The following is a 19,181-nucleotide window of genomic DNA, read 5'->3' as shown; positions in this document are numbered from 1 at the left end:
CATTGCTGTTGTTTGCAAGCGCCGATAATTCATGCGCTCCACGTGGCCATACAGTACTAAGACATGAAAGCAGACGACCTGTTTAGTGAACCACGTGATAAATTAATGTTACGTGATTCAGTTTGAAACATTCATTTTAGCTACTTCAACTATTTAGAAAGAAATGTGTTGTAACATCGGAATTTTTACTAAAGTTAATATTTAGTAAGTACAAAAAATATAATGGCAATCAATTAGTCATATGGAATAGGGAAGAAATTAAAAAGACTTCAACTGAAACTTATCCAAATCTTAGAATTTACTGTAAGAATACTTGAACCCTTTCAAATTCCTTTTTCTAAAATTATTTTCATCATGGACAGTGGCGGCTCGTGACTTGAAATCGTGGGGGTGCCGCAACTTTGCCGTCTTTTATACGTGTTTGGATAAAATATCGAAATTATGGTAAAAATTTAAAAAAAATTAAACGTGAAAAAATATAGTTTATTATCGATAAAATTATGCAGTTTAGTATAATTCAAAATTACTTTAAAATTACTATAACAAATGTTATGTCTTTAATTGTAATGTCCAAATATTTAAAGAGACGGAGTAAACACGATAAGCACTACGAACACTCCTACTGGCACAAACTGCATATAAACAACAGTGAACAATAGCTCGCATCTCACTATGACGTGCATATGCTTGCGCACGTAGCAATACTACACTGTGGTAAACACAATGCTGCTAGCGCCCTCCTAAGTGGGACAAGATGGATTTTTATTATTTTTTATACAAAATAAGAGAATTGTATAGGATTGTTGATGATAAAATTAAATATTACAAGCAAATATAAATTAATTAATTAATATATTTATATATCGAGAAAAATTGGGGCGCGAGCTGCAGATATACGAGATGGGAAGCTAAAAAGTTCTGATAAACACCTAGAACAAAAATGGCTGGCTTATGCAACAAGGAAATACTGTTTTCTCAGAGGATTGCAGATGATGCAGAAGCGTTGCAACAAGTGTATAACACTTCGTGGGGAATATGTTAGAATAATGTGTACGTTACCACGGGCAAATGCTGGTCTTGAAATTTACGCTTGCTCATGTTATCATTCAGGGAGTCAGATGTGTGATTGAAGTCTGATTAGCAGAATAATGAATTACTGACCATTTAAAACTGTATATTTAGAAATTTATGTACATTTAAACATACAAATACAACATTTATTTTACAAATGATATTCTATCTTTTTCAATTTAGCTACTTGAATACAAATTCTACCCTACGGTTCTTCTTTATGAACTGGTCAATAACATCGTCATAAAAAGTTGGTTGTAACTTAATTTTCCCAAGCAACACGCACACTTGTAAAGATTGACTGAAGCTCACTGGCTAGAGCTACTTTGACTGCGTATGGACTGTGTTTAAGACGAAGTGAAGGGAGCGGAAATGGCTATGCGCGCGCATGAAATCACAATGCTGCTGCGAGGACCTGGAAGCTCTTACAACCGAGCAAGCCAAGGTAGCTTTGAATAGATGAGCAAGCATCGGCCGTCGATACACAACGCAAAGCTCAATTATTGCCGCGCAAGCTTAAAACATCTTCTGTCTACAAAAATAAAAGCCTAAATGGAATGCTTATAAATGCGTGCATTTATTAACAAATAAATATTACTTCTTTTTCAATTAATGAGCTTGCGCAGCAAGCATGGAGAATTCGCTCCTGTACGTTGATTATAACAACTTCTCAGCAAACCCTCACAGTTGACTCTAGGGATGATTTGTGTGTGTGTGTGTGTGTGTGTGTGTGTGTGTGTGTGTGTGTGTGTGTGTGTGTGTGTGTGTGTGTGTGTGTGTGTGTGTGTGTGTGTGTGTGTGATTTTCCTGAACCCAGTTACTTTCCCTGTCTAACAGTATCGCCTAACGATAGTAAATGTTGTCCAATTATTAATTCGATGAGATAATCTTTAAAATTAAAAAATAATAATTTAAAAAAATATTTTTTTTAATTAAGTTTAAAATCTAAAAATTCTTGAGAAAACTAAAACAAATACATTTAATTTTAAAAAAAAAATTCAGTAAAGAAAGAAAAACCGGTTCGATTTTTTTGTCTCCGGTAATTCTTTAATTATGTGTTTAAGTGGCTGTTGCAGATAGGTGCCAAATACTCCACCCTCGATACTATATGTACTCACAATAGTTTTAGAAAATTATCTTTCGAAGACTTTGCTCATCTGTTAAGGAAGAATGGTTAGTTTTGTAATCAGAAACAAATAAGTGTTGAAATAGCACTAAATACTCTTATCAGGCCGAAGATTGCTAGAATCGGGAGAAATTATGAGGAAGATTATTCAGTGAAAGCGTTTTGAAAAGTATATTAAGATGTTTAGCCGGTATTTTATTGTAAATCCTCCAAAAGAAGAATTAATAAGTTCATTATGATTGAAAAAATGAATAATTGTAATTGGAAATTGCAATTTATTTGTGAAAATAAAGTGTTAAAAATTATTATTCATTCATTTTATTCATTGCCTTGAAATCGTGGGGGCGCTGCAACTTTCGAAATATACATACACACTGTAAGTACAGTGTGTATGTATATTTCGAAAGTTGTTTATTATCGCTAAAATTATACAGTTTAGTATAATTCAAAATTACTATAAAAAAAGTTATGTTTTTAATTGTAGTGTCCAAATATTTAAAGATACGGAGTAAACACGATAAACACTACCAACACTCTACTACTGGCACAAACTGCATATAAACAACAGCGGTGCGCGACGGACAGTGCCGCATTACACTAATAGCTCGCATCTCACTATGACGTGCATATTCTTGCGCGCGTAGCAATATGACGTTTGGTAAATACAGTGCTGCTAGCGCCCTCCTAAGTGCTACAAGATGGATTTTTATTATTTTTTATATAAAATAAGACAATTGTATAGGATTGTTAATGATAAAATTAAATATAAAGCAAATACAAATAAATTAATAAATATATTTATATATCGAGAAAAATTGGGGGTGTTGCAGTTCTGTAGTGCCTATGCACGAGCTGCCCCTGAGTATCAATGAAGTAATATTTTATTATATTGGCTTATTCATTACGATTTTTTTTTTCGTTTTATTGTGATAATGTTTTTAAAACTTCCGAAACACAATATAGACAGAGTGGATATTAAATCCAACATTATTTCAAGGCTGAATGTTTGTAGAAACTTTGAAAGTTTCGTAAGTTGACCTGAGAGCTTACAAGAATACAATCCTCCGCATTTCACGTCAACTTACGAATCTTTCATAGTTTCTACGAACATTAGGCTTTGAAATAATGCTGGATTTAATACTCACTCTATCTATGCAATTTTACATCGCCCAAATGAAGCCTTTTGGCTCTGACACCTTTGTACCTCCACTCGACATATAACATTAGTTATTGTACAACAGATTTAGACTTTATTTACAATTTAAAACTACAAAACCAACTCTCAGGGATAATCAACCAATGACACACACACACAATACCGATCTTACAACTCATTCACTAATATACCTTAAAATCAGTTAGAGCAATTTATTTTATTTTTCATATTTTTTTTTATTACTAAACATGAGAAATTACTATTTCACATATATTTACTTCGACACAAGTGTCCAACATCAGTACACCAACCTCATAAAAGATGACTAATTAATTTTTGATTACATTGAAAACTAAAGCTATAGTCATGTCTTCGTTTTACTATAGCTTTATCGTTTCCAGTTTAATTTTAAATGTTTTACTATTTAATTAATGTTACCTTAACCATAATAATGTCAGGAGGATCATTGGATCATATAATAGTTACGGGACAACATTAATACTGAACACAGACAAGTTTTGGCCCTAATGATTCTTGTACTAAAAGCAGTCAGTGATGAAGATAGTTACTTCACACTACTTGTTGATGCTAAATTTTGGAAACAGATTATTTTGAAACAAACAATTGCCAATAAAATCCATTAACGTGAGAAGTTTAAACAGTGATTCTAACTATAGCCAATAATTTAATTAAATTCCGTCAAGCAATAAAGACATTATTATTCAAATTGGCAGACTTATAGCAAAAGAGAAGAATTATATTCTTTATCATTTAAAACGCCAAAAAAACCGGAAAAAAAAAAGGTAATTAATATTTCTTCAACCAATCCTAATCAGCTTGGCTAACACAACCTGGGCTAAAGTTATTTTAATTGTTCAGAGCTGTTTCAATTTATCGATATTTCCCTTATATAACAATAGTTTTTCAGATACATTTACGTTGTCAAATTTGCGTCGTCCATGAAACTCCAGAATGATGGTGTTTTTATTTTAAAACCTCGACTAGTATTGCCGAAAATAATTCGGCCTTATCTTAGGCACATCCGATCCCACAATCCAAATCGTAAGCTTTCATCTCATTTATTGGCATATATATTTTCGACGCCCCCCCCCCTCTACGTCTCTGCGATGACCTTGGAAAAAACAGTACTAATTGAAACCTAAATTAGTACTTGATCATCTGCATAAAGTACTGTATCTAGCTGTTTATTATTTGTTAGTTCAATTCCATCTTGGACAATTGTTTTCCATTCTTTTAAGATTCTGTTTATATAAATATCGAATAGGATTGGGGATAAGCCACAGCTTTGTCTTACTCCTTTATTTATAGTTATAGGTTCCGATAATGTTCCATCTGCAAATTTGATGCCAAGTTTTGTTTCTCTGTATAGACTTTCTATTGCATTAATTGAGGAGGTATTTTATCATCTTGTAATATTTTCCAGAGTAGATTTCTATTCAAGTTATCATACGCCTTTTCGTGGTCAATAAATAGAAGAAAAGTGAGAGATTAAATTCTTTTCTAGGATCTGTTGTATTGTGAAAGAGGCATCTGTGCATCCTCTCCCTCTTCTAAAACCACACAGTTCTTCTTCTAAATAATTTTCTGTATGTATAATCAGCCTGTTCTTTAAGATGTTTGCATATAGTTTAGATGCCGTTAAGAGGGTAATGCCTCTGTAATTTCCACATCTGTCCTTGCAACCTTTTTTGTGAATATTTATTACTGCTCCAGTTTCCCATCCTTTTAGGATCTTTTGATATTTCCAGATATTACTGAAGAGTTTAAGTGGGTTTTCTTTTAAGTTATTATCTGCATATTTAAAGAGTTCAACGCATATTCCATACAGGTCTGGGGTTTTTTCTATTTCTTGAGTTTTTTTTAATTATTTTTCTAATTCTTCCATTACTATTTCTTCTATACCTTCTCTCCTGTTCTTGGAGGTGAATTTAAATTGTTTATTAGATGTTTGTTCGTTACTTTTCGTTTCTAGCTTTTATTAGAACTTATCTATATGACCTGTCACGCCCAAGCAACATAACTTCATAGAAACCTAATTAACAATGCTGTGAGACGAAAAATTTCATAAGTAGTTGTTTGTATTTAACAAAAATAATTTCTTTTTTTTTTTTTTTTAGAAAAGTAAATGCTACTCTTTACTATATGTTTACAAACGACATTAACTACGATTATCTATTTATGTGATAAGCGTGACACTGTTGACATAGGCACTTGAATATCCTACATCAACTACTTTGTTTGTTGCAAGCCCCTGGCGGTCATATTTGCAAGTATCATTACATAGATGAAAAAAACTAGTTAACGCAGTCTAGATCATAAATGGCATTCACTACGTTTGAATCGAACAAACAAAATAATGAGAATACCTTATTTGAATCTAAATTGTATTATAATCTGTCAGAAATTTAATAAAATATAGATTATAAAAGTGCACTAAACTTTAATTACAGAGACACAAATAGAAGCTTATTTATTAAACAAGTTTGTTTTCTCTTTATAAAAAGTTAATGAACCTTTGGACAGATCGAAGATCTGATTAACGTCTGCTAGTCGACGTTAATCAGATGAGAGTTAAATTATGAAAATACACATTTATATTATATACTATTTACAAAGGCCGTATACAGCCTTAATAATGTCATAACGTAAGAAGAAAGAGGTCCGAATCTAGCCAACCAGAACTTTCTTTTTGGGCTTTTATTTATTTTATTTATAATTTATAAATTTATTTTATTTTTAAAAATACGGATTTTTACTTATCCGCATCTTTAAAAAATCACCCGTTGAAGTCACTGTTAGACAAACATACAAGTGTTAGGTTTAGGATCACAAGATGGTGGTAATCATCTGCCGTACTGTTGTCCTAATACCTTGAAATCGTATTTATCCGCAGCTTTAAAAAATCACCCGTTGAAGTCACTGTTAGACAAACATACAAGTGTTAGGTTTAGGATCACAAGATGGTGGTAATTGTCTGCCGTACTGTTGTCCTAATACCTTGAAATCGTAAGTAGTTATGAGCTCAGCTACTAATGATGGATAACAGCAGGAAAAAGGCTGAGTATCGATTTTCAAAAAAGTACTAGAATTAAAAGAGCTCCATGTAGTCTGTTTTGGGAATAAAAATATGTTAGATGACTTTTTTTTAAACACTTAAAAGACAGGTTGTTAACTTCCCATTTTTAATGAATTAAACATTCCAAGATCGGAAATTTAGGGAACCCAAGAGCTTAAGGAACAATTCTTAGAATGTATGACATTTATTAAAAAAGAACAGCTTTAAAATTGAAAAATAAAAATATAAAAAGTACATTTATTGTCTTTAAAACTGAATGTTAAAAAAAGAATATTATTCCGGTGACTTTAAAACTTCGAGAAAATATTTCTAGTAACAGTAAGACCGTCTACCTCTTACAGCTGTGGCGACAAATGTGTTTATCCTAGCAGACTGCATTGAGTTTTCATGGAGGGGGTTTAAAACACGAGGGTTGCGTGAAATAGGAAGCTATTTAAAAAAAAAAAAAACTCAAACCTTGCCCAAGCTGTAAGACATTCTTCTGAATACATTTTATGTTTCCTCGAAAACTAAATATGAATAACAAGAAACTGGATTAATGATCGTATTCCTTCGGGTTTAACTTCTAATCTGACGGCAGAAGCTTGTCAGTAAGACGCTAGAGATGGTTATTTGTTCGCCAAGTTCTCGCTATCTAGGAGTATTTTATTTAAGAAGTAGCAACTCGCCAATCTTTCATCGTCGAGTTGCTTTCTTGATTTATTCTTGACAGTCTTGTGCTCACAAAGATGTGCTTCCGAAAAGGCTTGTCATGCGTCGAGCATGGTTACTAAAAATGGTGGAAACTCATCTCCACATAAACCGATTTTATAAAAAGGAAGAAGTGTGAACATTTTGGAATTTATTCTACGATCGAACTGCATTGTAAATCGGCGATCACTAGTTGAAATTCTAGAAATACTGTCAACATTAACGTCCAATAGTAATCCTTGCCTTATTAAAATGCTACAAATTATGTAAATTTTAGTTTTCTACTGTTTAGAGGCTGTTTTATTTTTGATTAAATGTAAATAGAGTCTCGGAATACCCTATACAGGTAATCCTCGATTAACGCGATACTTGCACAACGCGGTTTCGATATAACGCGATCTACAAATTGTAGTAACCCTCGCTCAACGCGGACTTATACAAAAGTCCGCGTCTGAAAAAAAATCAAGACTTATACAAAAGTCTTGTTTGTTTTTGTTTTTTTTTGTTTGGTTTTGGTTTTTTTAATCGCGCGACTTAAAAATCAAATTTTATCTTTATTAAATTTGCGTCTGCCCGCATCGCGCACGTAGTTGTAAGTAGCGAATTTATATTAGGGGAAATACCCTTTAAGCACCCATGCACGTCCATTCTTTACCGTACAAAGTTTTTTTTTGTTAAAAATTGTCTTCGTTTTCTTCCAGAAAAGTGCATTAAAAATCCTAAGTGTGTTCATCTCAAGATGAGCACTTTATATTTTCTAGTGAGTAATTTTTATAGTATTTGTTTAGCTCCATATTATGAACTTAATAAAAAAGTGCAGCATAGTGGTAAGCAAGGTCTTATTACGGACTTCTTGATAACTAAACCAGCCGAAGTATGCAATGAGAATTATACAAATGATATCCAAGCGATATCAAGTGATGACGACGTCCGGGCCACTCGTAAATAAAGACCATCTACGAAATGTTAGTTTTGAAGAGAGTGATGACGAGTAAAATATGCACTTTATTTTATTTTGCCTAAAACATTTATGTATGATGTGCAATCAAGTTTACGTACAATTCATATTTTTATACTTTTATACTATGTATTTTTCTCATAGTTCATGTTTTCTTAACTTACATGAACAATGAGAAAAATACATATATTTTTATTTAATCTTAATAAAAATATTAAGATTAAATAAAAATATTTTTTGTTGGATATGTCACTGTTAGTGGCGCACCCAGGATTTAATCTTGGAGGAGGCCGAGCACTACTTCGTTAGCCTTGCGTTCGCTGTGAACGCAAGGCGAACGAAGACCGTGATTACCGAGAGTCAGAGGGTATTCCCACCTTATGTTACCCCTAATTCATAAGTGGTATAGAAATAGAAGACACGACACAACATAAAAAAATGAATTTTAATAAGGAAAATTTTTTTTAAATGTTTCTAGTCTTTTTTCCTTTTTCATTTGGAGGGGGGGGCAGGGCCCGTTGTTCCCTCTCTGGGTGCGCCAATGGTCACTGTTGTTTATATAATTTAAAAAAAAACTATTTAGGAACATAAACCTACTTTTTCGATGTGATCGGAGTCTCGCATAACGCGATTCACATAGCGCGGCATTTCTATGGAACCTAACATCCGCGTTATACGAGGGTTACCTGCAATCTAATTAAAAAAAAAAAAAAAAAAAAAAACAGTCGTCATTGCCATCCATAAACCCAAGGGAACCAATAAGACTTTAATTGGACCCTGAATAACGTCAAAGTATAATACGTTACAATCAGGCCTATAATAAGAATTAGTAGCAAGAGTTTCTTGGACAAAATTTAAGATCAAAAAATGTTTGTTTGTTTTTTCGGTGTGTGTGTGTGTGTGTGTGTGTGTGTGTGTGTGTGTGTGTGTGTGTGTGTGTGTGTGTGTGTGTGTGTGTGTGTGTGTGTGTGTGTGTGTGTGTGTGTGTGTGTGTGTGTGTGTGTGTAAAGAAGTCGTAAACCTAATTGTTTTTTTCATATGCGTTATTGCCCACGTCCTGCCTGTGTCAAGTATCATCTGTGTCCTCACTGTCTGCCAGTAAAACTTGGCAGCCAGACATAATCATCCAAGTAAAAAAAAAAAAAAAAAAATGCAATACTATACGAAGTTTGGCAAACTGCCCAAAAGAAAGGGTCAATACATTATTGCTTCATCTAATGAATCATTTGATCAATATAATGGTCTCCTTACATGATCAATTAAATCAAACACAGAATATGAACTAGCAACTTGGCACGTGTCCAACCATGGAATTGTTCTTAACGAAAACAATCTCGACTCATTAAAAAAAAAAATCAAATGAAATAAAAAAAAAAATGCAACCAATGCTTACAAGGAAAAAAACTCATTATACTATGTATATAATTCTCGTAAATATTCAAATATAACCAATGTAATTCTATATTTATATTGCGACTATTCGTTGATGCATTTATATATAAACAATTCAAAATACAAATTTACAGAAACTGCTAATCACCTAACAAAATTTATTCGGATCTGTACTCTTACTTACTTTAAATTCCTTAATCTCTTCAAGACGTTGGATATTTTCCATTAAATCTTAAAATGGGTCGGTTGTTCGCTGGAGTCACATCGGCGGAATCATTTTAAATGTTTAGTGAATGGGTATTTGAGGACAAAGTCGCGCATAATCTCATTAAAATTTAAACAAGCGCATTTATTCATACTCAAGAAAGTCGTGCTTGTTAAGTGTTGTGAATAATTCATGGAATGGCTACCTTGTGAAATTTAAGGAAGCGATCTACAGGGAATTCGTGAGCAGAGTCCACATATGAGTCACATAGCATAACTACCCTTCAGCCACAAAGTACACGAATTGCTTTGTGCTCAGTGTAACAAGAGACGGACATCATATCAAAGTCAAGTGCACGAACATACTTCTCTATATTTGCATTTTTATTATGCCCTACAAGGACCTAAATTCGTTCTATTAATTTTTTATATATATTTTGAATATAACGAACTTGGAAACGTTATATTAAAAGCTCATGCGGAGATAACAGGGATTTTTTCAGCCTGCATACAGGCAGATCTGCCAGAGAATACACGCAATTAACAGCCGTAAATACTATTAGTGGAAAGTACATGTGTAACGGATAACGTACAGGGTGGAATAAAATAACTTTCCCTCTTTGAAGGCATCTGTGGCTAAAACCAATAAACGGAATGAGACTAAATTTTATGTTGAGACTTTTGAAGGCATATGGAGTCGATTTCCGCGAAAAAAAGATTTAGTACCAAAAGTCGCCGATAGGGGAAATTGAGACTTTTGAAGGCATGGGTAGACGATTCCGCGAAAAAAAAAAGATTTAGTACCAAAAATCGCCGATAGGGGAAATTTTGGCGCTGGCGGAGCCGAAAACAAGCGGTAAGCGACAGCCGAGTCACTTATTCCAGCTGGATATGTGGCGTGTCACAATGCTAATAATAATAATAATAATTCAACTAAAACAACAACTTGCGAGAGACGCAGAAATGAATGTAGTGATTGAACTCACAGGAAATAATGTTTTATTCATTAGGATCAGGGTCCCCTGGACCAAATACACGATTTTCAATGTGCTGACCTTTCTTGTGTACAACAAATTGCATCCGGTGTGCGACATGCTCTACAGCTGAGCGTAAGGAGTCGGATTGAATGTTCATAACAACTCGTTTTATGTTCTCTTTCAAGACATGCAAGTTGGGAACACCACCAACATACACAACGGATTTCAAATACCCCACAGCCAAAAGTCACATGGAGTGATGTCCGATTCGTCAATCATTCGAATAACTGCCTGAACGTTCCCAATCCCTTTTTAAGTGGCATTGTTGGCGCTGCTGTCACGTACGCACAGTGAAATTCGCATAATCCTTTTTAACCTGCGTTTACTGCAAATATTTGACAGCTTTCGGCTCCGCCAGCACCAAAATTCCCCCTATCGGCGACTTTTGGTACTAAATCTTTATTTCGCGGAAATCATCTCCCCATGCCTTCGAAAGTCTAAATATAAAATTTGGTCTCATTCCGTTCATTGGTTTTAGCTACAGATGCCTCCAAAGAGGGAAAGTTATTTTATGGCCGCTCTGTATTATGGTAAATGGTGAATTAAATAATTTAGACTGATGTTTCTTAAACTGTGTTCCGTGGAACCTTAGGGTTGCGAAAAAATGTACAGGTTTACCCCAGAGCATACAGACATTGTCATAATGTCTTTTCCGATCATTTTTAATCGGAATGAAAATTTTCATAGGGATTTCATGGCGAAGAAATATTTCCCATGTAAGATGCCGAAGTCTTAAAAAGTTTAAGAAATACTGTTATGGACGATAGGGTGTGAAGTGATTTCTATGATGGGTATCGCGTATTAATAATAATAATAATAATTCTCACCTACTCCAGTTTCCTGACTTTTTTCCTATTGACTTCCGATTACGTTCAACATGAAATATTGTAAACGTAACCAAGTATGATATGTGAAATAGATATAAAATATGTCGTACTTATTTAGGATTGCGATATAAAATATGACTGTATTTTTTATTTAGTAACGCTTTACAGCTGACTAAAATGAAAAAGCGAAACCATAAATGAGTCAATACTATCAATTTCATACGGGTAATGAAGTATCACAAGAATGGCTACCTTTGTTTCCTTGACTACAGCAGGGCTTTTGACTCTGTAGATCATGGGAAACTGTGGAATGTGTTAAGAACAATGGGAGTCCCAGAGCATTTCATTATCCTTCTGAGGAATCTTTATTATGAACAAGAAGCTGCTGTTCGAACAGATCTTGGAGACACTGAGTATTTCACAATAGGTAAAGGGGTGCGGCAAGGATGTATTTTAGCTCCGTACCTGTTTAACTTGTACAGCGAATACATCTTAAGAATGGCAGGGCTGGAGGAGTCTTCAGTTGGAATTAAAATTGGTGGAAAAAACATTAATAATTTGAGGTATGAAGACGATACCATCTTGCTAGCAGAATACAAAGAAGATTTGAAGGAACTTATTATGAAAGTTAAAGAAAGTGCTAAATATGGTCTTAAACTTAACCCCCAAAAAGATAAAAGTTATGGCAACATGTGAACTTAATGATTTTGAAGTAGATGCGGAGAAAATGGAAGGTTAACAATTTTGTGTTCCTAGGAGCCAGAATTCTTAAAGATAGTTTTTGTACCCGAAGAAGTTCGAAGGAGATTATTACTCAGAAAGAAAGCAACGACAAATTTAAGCAAGATCTTTAAAGATAAAGATATTAGCCTCACAACAAAAATCAGAATCGTGAAAGCAATGGCGTTCCCTGTGGTGCTGTATGGATGTAAAAGTTGGACCTTCAGAAAGAGTGAAAGAAGGAAGATAGATGCGTTTGAATTATGGGTTTGGAGACGCTTACTAAGAATACCACGGACTGCAAAGCAAACCAATAAATCAGTGATAGAGAGAATAAATCCAGATGCTCCCTCGAAGCTATGATCATCGAGCAAAAATTGCCATACTTCGGACATATTATGAAAGCAAATGACAGTCTGGAGAAGATGATGATGCTTGCTAACGTTGATGGAAGTAGGAGAAGAGGAAGACCAAGAATTAGATGGGTGGATGGAGTTAAAGAAGCAACTGGAGTTCGCTTAGAAAATTTGAAAGATATGGCCAGGGACAGATCTGAGTATGTTCGTGGAGTCGCCAGGAGTCGATGGAACATAACACACAATGAAGATATCACAGTTATCTCGTGTTTTATTTCGACGAAGAATGTCCCATCAAAAATGTGTTGGAGTGAATTTGGAGGAGTGAATTTTGATCTTCTCTTTTCTACCATCCAAGTTTTTGTTTTGTTTTTTTAATTAATGGATTTCTGGCTTGTAAGTTTCTTATAAATGAACTGATACGTTCTTAGCTGCATCAACTATCTACATCATGGTTTTCTCAGATCATTTTCTTCAATATATTTGAGTGATATGTTTCGTCTCCAATTTTGCTTGAAGTGACCATACCATCTTAAATTCAATTGTACTTCTTATACATTTCAGTAATATTAACAACGTCAAGATCAGCATCTTCATTTTAAACATGCGCTTCTGTTATTGATACCAAGTGTTCACTTCCCTATTTTCCCTCAAAGCTCTCAGATCTTCAGTCTTCAATCTGTGATTATCTCTTGTATTTCGAATCCAACTCTTCGATCAGTGGAGTCATCGAAACGAGACCCCACTCAGAGATAAGGGGAAGAGAATGCTTATTTCACAGGCTACATCCATCTAAAAATATGATGCTGCAACGTTTTTAGTATCGTGTTATCTTGACGTGCTGGCCATACCACTATCTCAGATCCTTGAGTTAACATCATCCTCTTTTTCGCTGCTAGGTTACGTGCTTGGTCCAATTTCAAACTGAAATCGATGATGACTGCTAAAAGATTGTAAGGATTCTAAAAACCATAAGTCAGGGTCCCGGCATAACTTGAGTACGAACCAATAAAATGAATTTAATACGAGTAACTTTATTATTGATGTTTGTTCGTGGTGATGGTGAAATATTTTGAATAAAGCAATTTTTTAATATGTAAATTTATTTATTAATAAATTGGTTACTGATTAGGGATAAAAGGTGTATTTTTTTTTTTTTTTTTTTTTTGTATATGCAGCATCCCCACTTAAAAATTTGATCGGCCGCCATTGATCTCAACTCAATGAATTCAAAGGTTAATTGCAAATCATGGCAATACTATACCCGTGTAAACACTAGGAACTACATGTGTTGTGTGGGAAATGCGTCAGTAAAATAATAGTAAAAAAATAAATACCAAAAATACATAAAATAGAAAACATAATTCTTAAAAAAAAAAAACCATGAGTGAGAAAGACATAAAAAATTAAGAAACCAAAATAATGATAAAACCAACTGAATAAATGCGATCATTTCTAAATTGATTTTCATTAATTTGCAGGAAGTATGCTAATTGTTCTTCCCACGGAAAAATAAGATTCTTATAGCAGGGGTTTTTCCCTCCTGGAAACACGTTTTTTTTTTTTTTTTTTTTTCTCGATATACATTCAAATCGGCTAACAAGGCCACGCGATTTAGACAAAAATATCATTGGTAAAAAATACTCTTAGGTAGGTGTTAGATGCTGTTGTGTGTGGTGGAGTAGACCGTCCTCCCAAGAGGAGTACTTGGACTCCTTGTAGATGTCACATAATAATAATAATAATGAAATTTGAAGTCGGTCGAAATTAAGTATAGCTGGATATACTGATATAAGTTTTCACTACCTGAGTTCTAAACACATTTAAAATATTATTTACCTTTTGGAATTCTTTGCTAGCATAATAACAATCAATCAGTGATTTTAAAGATATTATCTACAGTATGTAGTCAATTTTTAAAGAAGACTAGCACGGAATTAAAATTCATTGAACTTTATGGGACAGTTATTGAATTTTACCAGTGGCGGCTCGTGGCTTGAAATCGTGGGGGCGCTGCAACTTTCGAAATATACATACACACTGTAAGTACAGTGTATACGTGTTTGGATAAAATATCAAAATTATGGCAAAAATTAAAAAAAAATTAAACGTGAAAAAATATTGTTTATTATCGATAAAATTATACAGTTTAGTATAATTGAAAATTACTTAAAAATTACTATAACAAATGCGAGCTATTACGCTAATAGCTCGCATCTCATTATGACGTGCATATGCTTGCGCGCGTAGCAAAATGACGTTATGGTAAACACATTGCTGCTAGCGCCCTCCTAAGTGCTACAAGATGGATTTTTATTATTTTAAATACAAAATAAGAAAATTGTATGGGATTGTTGATGATAAAATTAAATATTGCAAGCAAATATAAATAAATTAATAAATATATTTATATATCGAGAAACGTAATTAACGTAAATTTAAAACCTGCAACTTAAATTTGATGTCGCATTGCTATTTTGAATGGAAAAAAATAAATAAATAGTCTGCATTTTTTAATCTAAAAAAATGTATACAGTTTATGTGAATAGACAACAATCTGCAATTCGAAACATCGATGAAGAAATAATATAAAAAATAAACACGCCATGCATTTCATGACATGTTACTACCATATTCAATTTTATTTTATTCTTTCTCTCCAAATAGAGATGAAAGAGCTGCAGTAGAATGGGGAGGAAGCTAATACAGATTTGCCCCGCATAGTCGTTTCTGATTGAACGGTGTGTGTGTGGGGGTGTGTGTGTGTGTGTGTGTGTGTGTGTGTGTGTGTGTGTGTGTGTGTGTGTGTGTGTGTGTGTGTGTGTGTGTGTGTGTGCAGGTAGAGAAAGTCTGTGAATACTTGATTTTCAATATTTACCTATAGAATAGCAAGCGACCGGTCCCTTCGGCTGCTGAGATAGCTGAGTCTCCATATTTTCTTGGTGAGCAGTTGAATACAAGCGAAACCCAATTTTCTGCTATTCACCCATGTATGACTGAGAATACTTGAAAACAGATGTTTCTGAATTGGTACACTGCAAGGTAGATTGACTGTCTCAAAGACCAATAAAATGGATTGATCGCTTATGTAAACTGGACAAATGGTACGTAAGAAGACACAGCAGACACTCTGAACGATCAATAACAAAATGCTGACTCAGGTTATCAGAAAAACTGTAGTTTAGCCAGTCCCTTTTGTTAAGTACACTACGGGGGGGGGGAATAGGACGATCGAAAAGTCTTCTCCCCCCTTACGTTTCCCTTTAGTTATTCCCTTGTATAAAAGGAAAGATGGGTGTATTCGCTAGTGCCAAAAAATGGAAATATTTGTCAGATGCGACATATTTTCACCCAAAAGAGGTTACCAGTCATTTTAATGAATCATCGCTGACACAATGCAACAAATAAAAGTATTTCAAGATTATTTTTAAATTTATATTTCAGTGCAATGAAAATCGATGTTTATTACCTTCTATCTGGAACACGTGATCCTCTGATTTTCAGTTTTTTTTTCTTTTCTTTTTTGTTAATTTGATTTTTCTAGAACAGAATTCATTTTTAAAACTACAAATTGAAATAAATTCAATAAATACTTCCGTGTTTTGGAGAAGGGAATGTTAAGAGTGCTTCAATACTTAAACATAATAACAGGAATCGGAATATAAATTATAAATAATATAATAAATAAATAAATTATATATTTATTAGTTAATAATGGAAACGTTAAAACAAAATAAAAAAAAATATATTTCAAACGTTCTGCGTTCAGGCCATAAAAGGAGAGGGACTCAGTTTTAATTTTTTCTTAAGAATACGAAAATTGAAGATTGTTTTCCTGATTTATTATTATTATTATTGTTATTATTATTATTATTTAACACCTCCAAGGAGTTCGAAGACTCATCGCGGGAGGACATCTACTGCACAACTCTCTGTCTCCGCCACTACACCGATCCTTTACTACCAATCAACTACATCAGCGCCATCTATTGCCCACACCACAGTTAGTATTTTTTGTCTGTAAATTGCGTGTGTTCTGAAGGGTCGATTTGACTGTATGCCGGACGAAAAACCCGAGTTTCCGGGAGGGAAAAAACCCTGCTACCTCCGTATGAGATCGGCTAACTCACCTTCGATTGAAAAAAGTCCATATAAAGCTTCCTCCTGTCATGACGAGAATTGAACTTAGGCCTACTGATATTCAGAGCTAAATATATGGAACTAATTTTATGTTTTCTCATCATTTTGATATTTTCATCGCGGATATTTTGTGCATTTTAGTGTGTGTTCAGAACTCGATGACCTGTGTGCAAGAACTTCACTCCTCCAGTGAAGGTATGGTCACGTGTTTGCTCCCAACATGCCCATTGAAGTTAGGCGAGGGAGATTCCCCTTGGGAATTCTTAAAATCAGGTCAGTATATATATATATATATATAATTTTTTTTCCCTACAGTCTATAATTTTCAAAATTGGAATATGAAAAACAAGCTTTCTTTATTATAATAATTTTAAATTAACATAAACGTCAAAATAATATTATTTTCACGAATTATTCTATATTCTGCAATATTAACCCTGCAGAGGTCGCAGCTGATCGGACAGATACATGCAAATTGTTTATATAAATATTCTTCACATATCCAGTGTATAGCTTAGAGACAGGGCCGGCGGAAGCTGGCATGCAGAGCATGCGGGCGCTGGTACAAAGGGGGCGCTGCCGTCAGGGAACAGTTCATAAGTTTAATTTTAAGAAACAAAATTTTTATCATAAAAACAAAGAGTTCTTAGAATGATCAATATTAAAATAAATAAGGCCGGATACACCGAATAAAAATTTTTAAAAAATTGTATATTGCCGCCTCTTTGATCAGCCGGCTGTTTACAATTTTGCAGCGAGAGCAGGCTAAATGTTTGCCTAAAGAATGTTGTGTCTGCTGAAGTCTATCTAAAGTGAAACGGTGAACGGTTTTATGCGCAGAGACGAATTTTCGTACAAAACATTTGTTGCTTTAGAATCTATCGAAAACTTAAAAATATTCTTACAAGAGTATCGATCAGATACACATTTTAAAGAAGTTCTAAAAACGGCAAAAGAACTGAGTGAAGAGGTGGACAGAGAACAAGAATTTAAAACTGGTACGGAAGTCCGACGACGAAAGAAGACACGACAATTTGACTACGAGCTTCATGACGAAACGCCACAATCGCCAGAAGATAAATTCAGAGTGAATGTGTTTTATACACTTCTAGACGTTGCAATGTGTTCGTTAATAAAACGTTTGAACAACTAAAAACATATTATGATAATTTCAATTTCTTGTGTAGATTACTACAAATTAATAACGAAGATTTACGAAGAAATTGTGACGATTTAGAGATTCTCTTGAAGGACTGCGACAATAAAGAGGTAAATACAATAGAACTATATGACGAGTTATGTGCTTTCCGGAAGGATAGCAATAACTCGGAAGGATAATTTAAATATTCAAAACTCTTTCGATATTCTTAATTTTATTGTGTCCAATAATTTATCTTTCCCTAACTTTTCAATTGCTTCAAGAATACTATTAGCCTTTCCTGTTAGTGTAGCGAGCGGTGAACGTTCCTTTTCCAAGTTGAAATTGATTAAAACCTACTTAAGAACAAGTATGTCGCAAAAAAGCTTGTTAGTTTGCCATTAATAGCTATTGAAAATGATATATGTGCGGAATTAGACGTTAAGACCATTATTTCTAATTTTGTGAATATGAAATCAAAAACCCTAAAATTTTAATTAAAAAAATTTCAAGTATATTTGTGCAGTTTAATTTATTTTCTGTTATTCTGTAAAGATGTTATTTTTTGAATACTTATATTAAATGTTCTAATTATTTCTGAATTCTTTTCTTATTTTCTCATCTATCTTCAGTTTCTTTTATTTTCCAAAAAGAGAGTTCCACTTATAAAAATTATTAAAATTTTTTTACAAGTAACTAAGAATTTAGTAACTTGTAAAAAAATGCAAGAATTTTTTAAACTTTAGTTCAAATAAATTTTAACTTTAATTAAAAATTCATTTTAATTTTGTTAGCGATTCGGGTCGATGAGAAGGCTATAATCCCTGTATCATTATATTCAACGATTAAAGTGAAGTGGCTTTATCAGAACTTGCTTTAACATTTGAGAATTTTTTGAATATTCAGGTTTTTAATTCGGGTTCGTTACATTTAGCGAACCCACGTGTGGCTGTTCTGTCAAAACTTATTTAAGAAATTTCAAATAATTTAAATGTTTATTATCGTAAAAGAACCACACACGCCCGGATCGTTACAGGGGCGCTTAGATAGACATTGCATGCGGGCGACAAAGACCCTAGCGCCGGTTCTGCTTGGAGGTCATGACAAGCTGGCGCATGCGTATATTACGAGTGATATTCCACACTGTTTAGTTAGTTTGGGTTTAACACGTGGTATGTAAAGGTAGGTGGTATAAATTGTATATGAGAGAGACCGCGTATTGGTTTAGTTTGCTTTTCTGTCTTTGTTCAATAATTTCAAAATTATAAG

At 33.8% G+C, this 19,181-nt stretch overlaps 1 protein-coding gene across 2 annotated transcripts in view; it reads right to left on the bottom strand.

The window, feature by feature from the left end:
- The window catches only part of LOC150092458 (ectonucleoside triphosphate diphosphohydrolase 1-like), a 181,197-nt gene that overhangs the window by 161,083 nt on the left and 933 nt on the right, over positions 1-19,181 (bottom strand). Inside the window, exon 1 of one of the 2 annotated variants that reach the window (XM_090414936.1) lies at positions 9,675-9,848. The exons of the other annotated variant lie outside the window; for it this stretch is intronic. The gene's annotated coding sequence lies outside the window, so the exon portion shown is untranslated. Of the gene's footprint in view, positions 1-9,674; positions 9,849-19,181 lie in introns of those variants that run through there. 2 annotated transcript variants of the gene reach the window in all.

This window comes from Typopeltis vanoorti, chromosome 26 (genome assembly GCF_054136105.1).
Source record: "Typopeltis vanoorti isolate ZY-2024b chromosome 26, IOZ_Tvanoo_1.0, whole genome shotgun sequence".
Classification (NCBI taxonomy): domain Eukaryota; kingdom Metazoa; phylum Arthropoda; class Arachnida; order Uropygi; family Thelyphonidae; genus Typopeltis; species Typopeltis vanoorti.
Note: the sequence above shows the minus strand (reverse complement) of the source record. Positions and strands in the feature narration are given on the sequence as shown.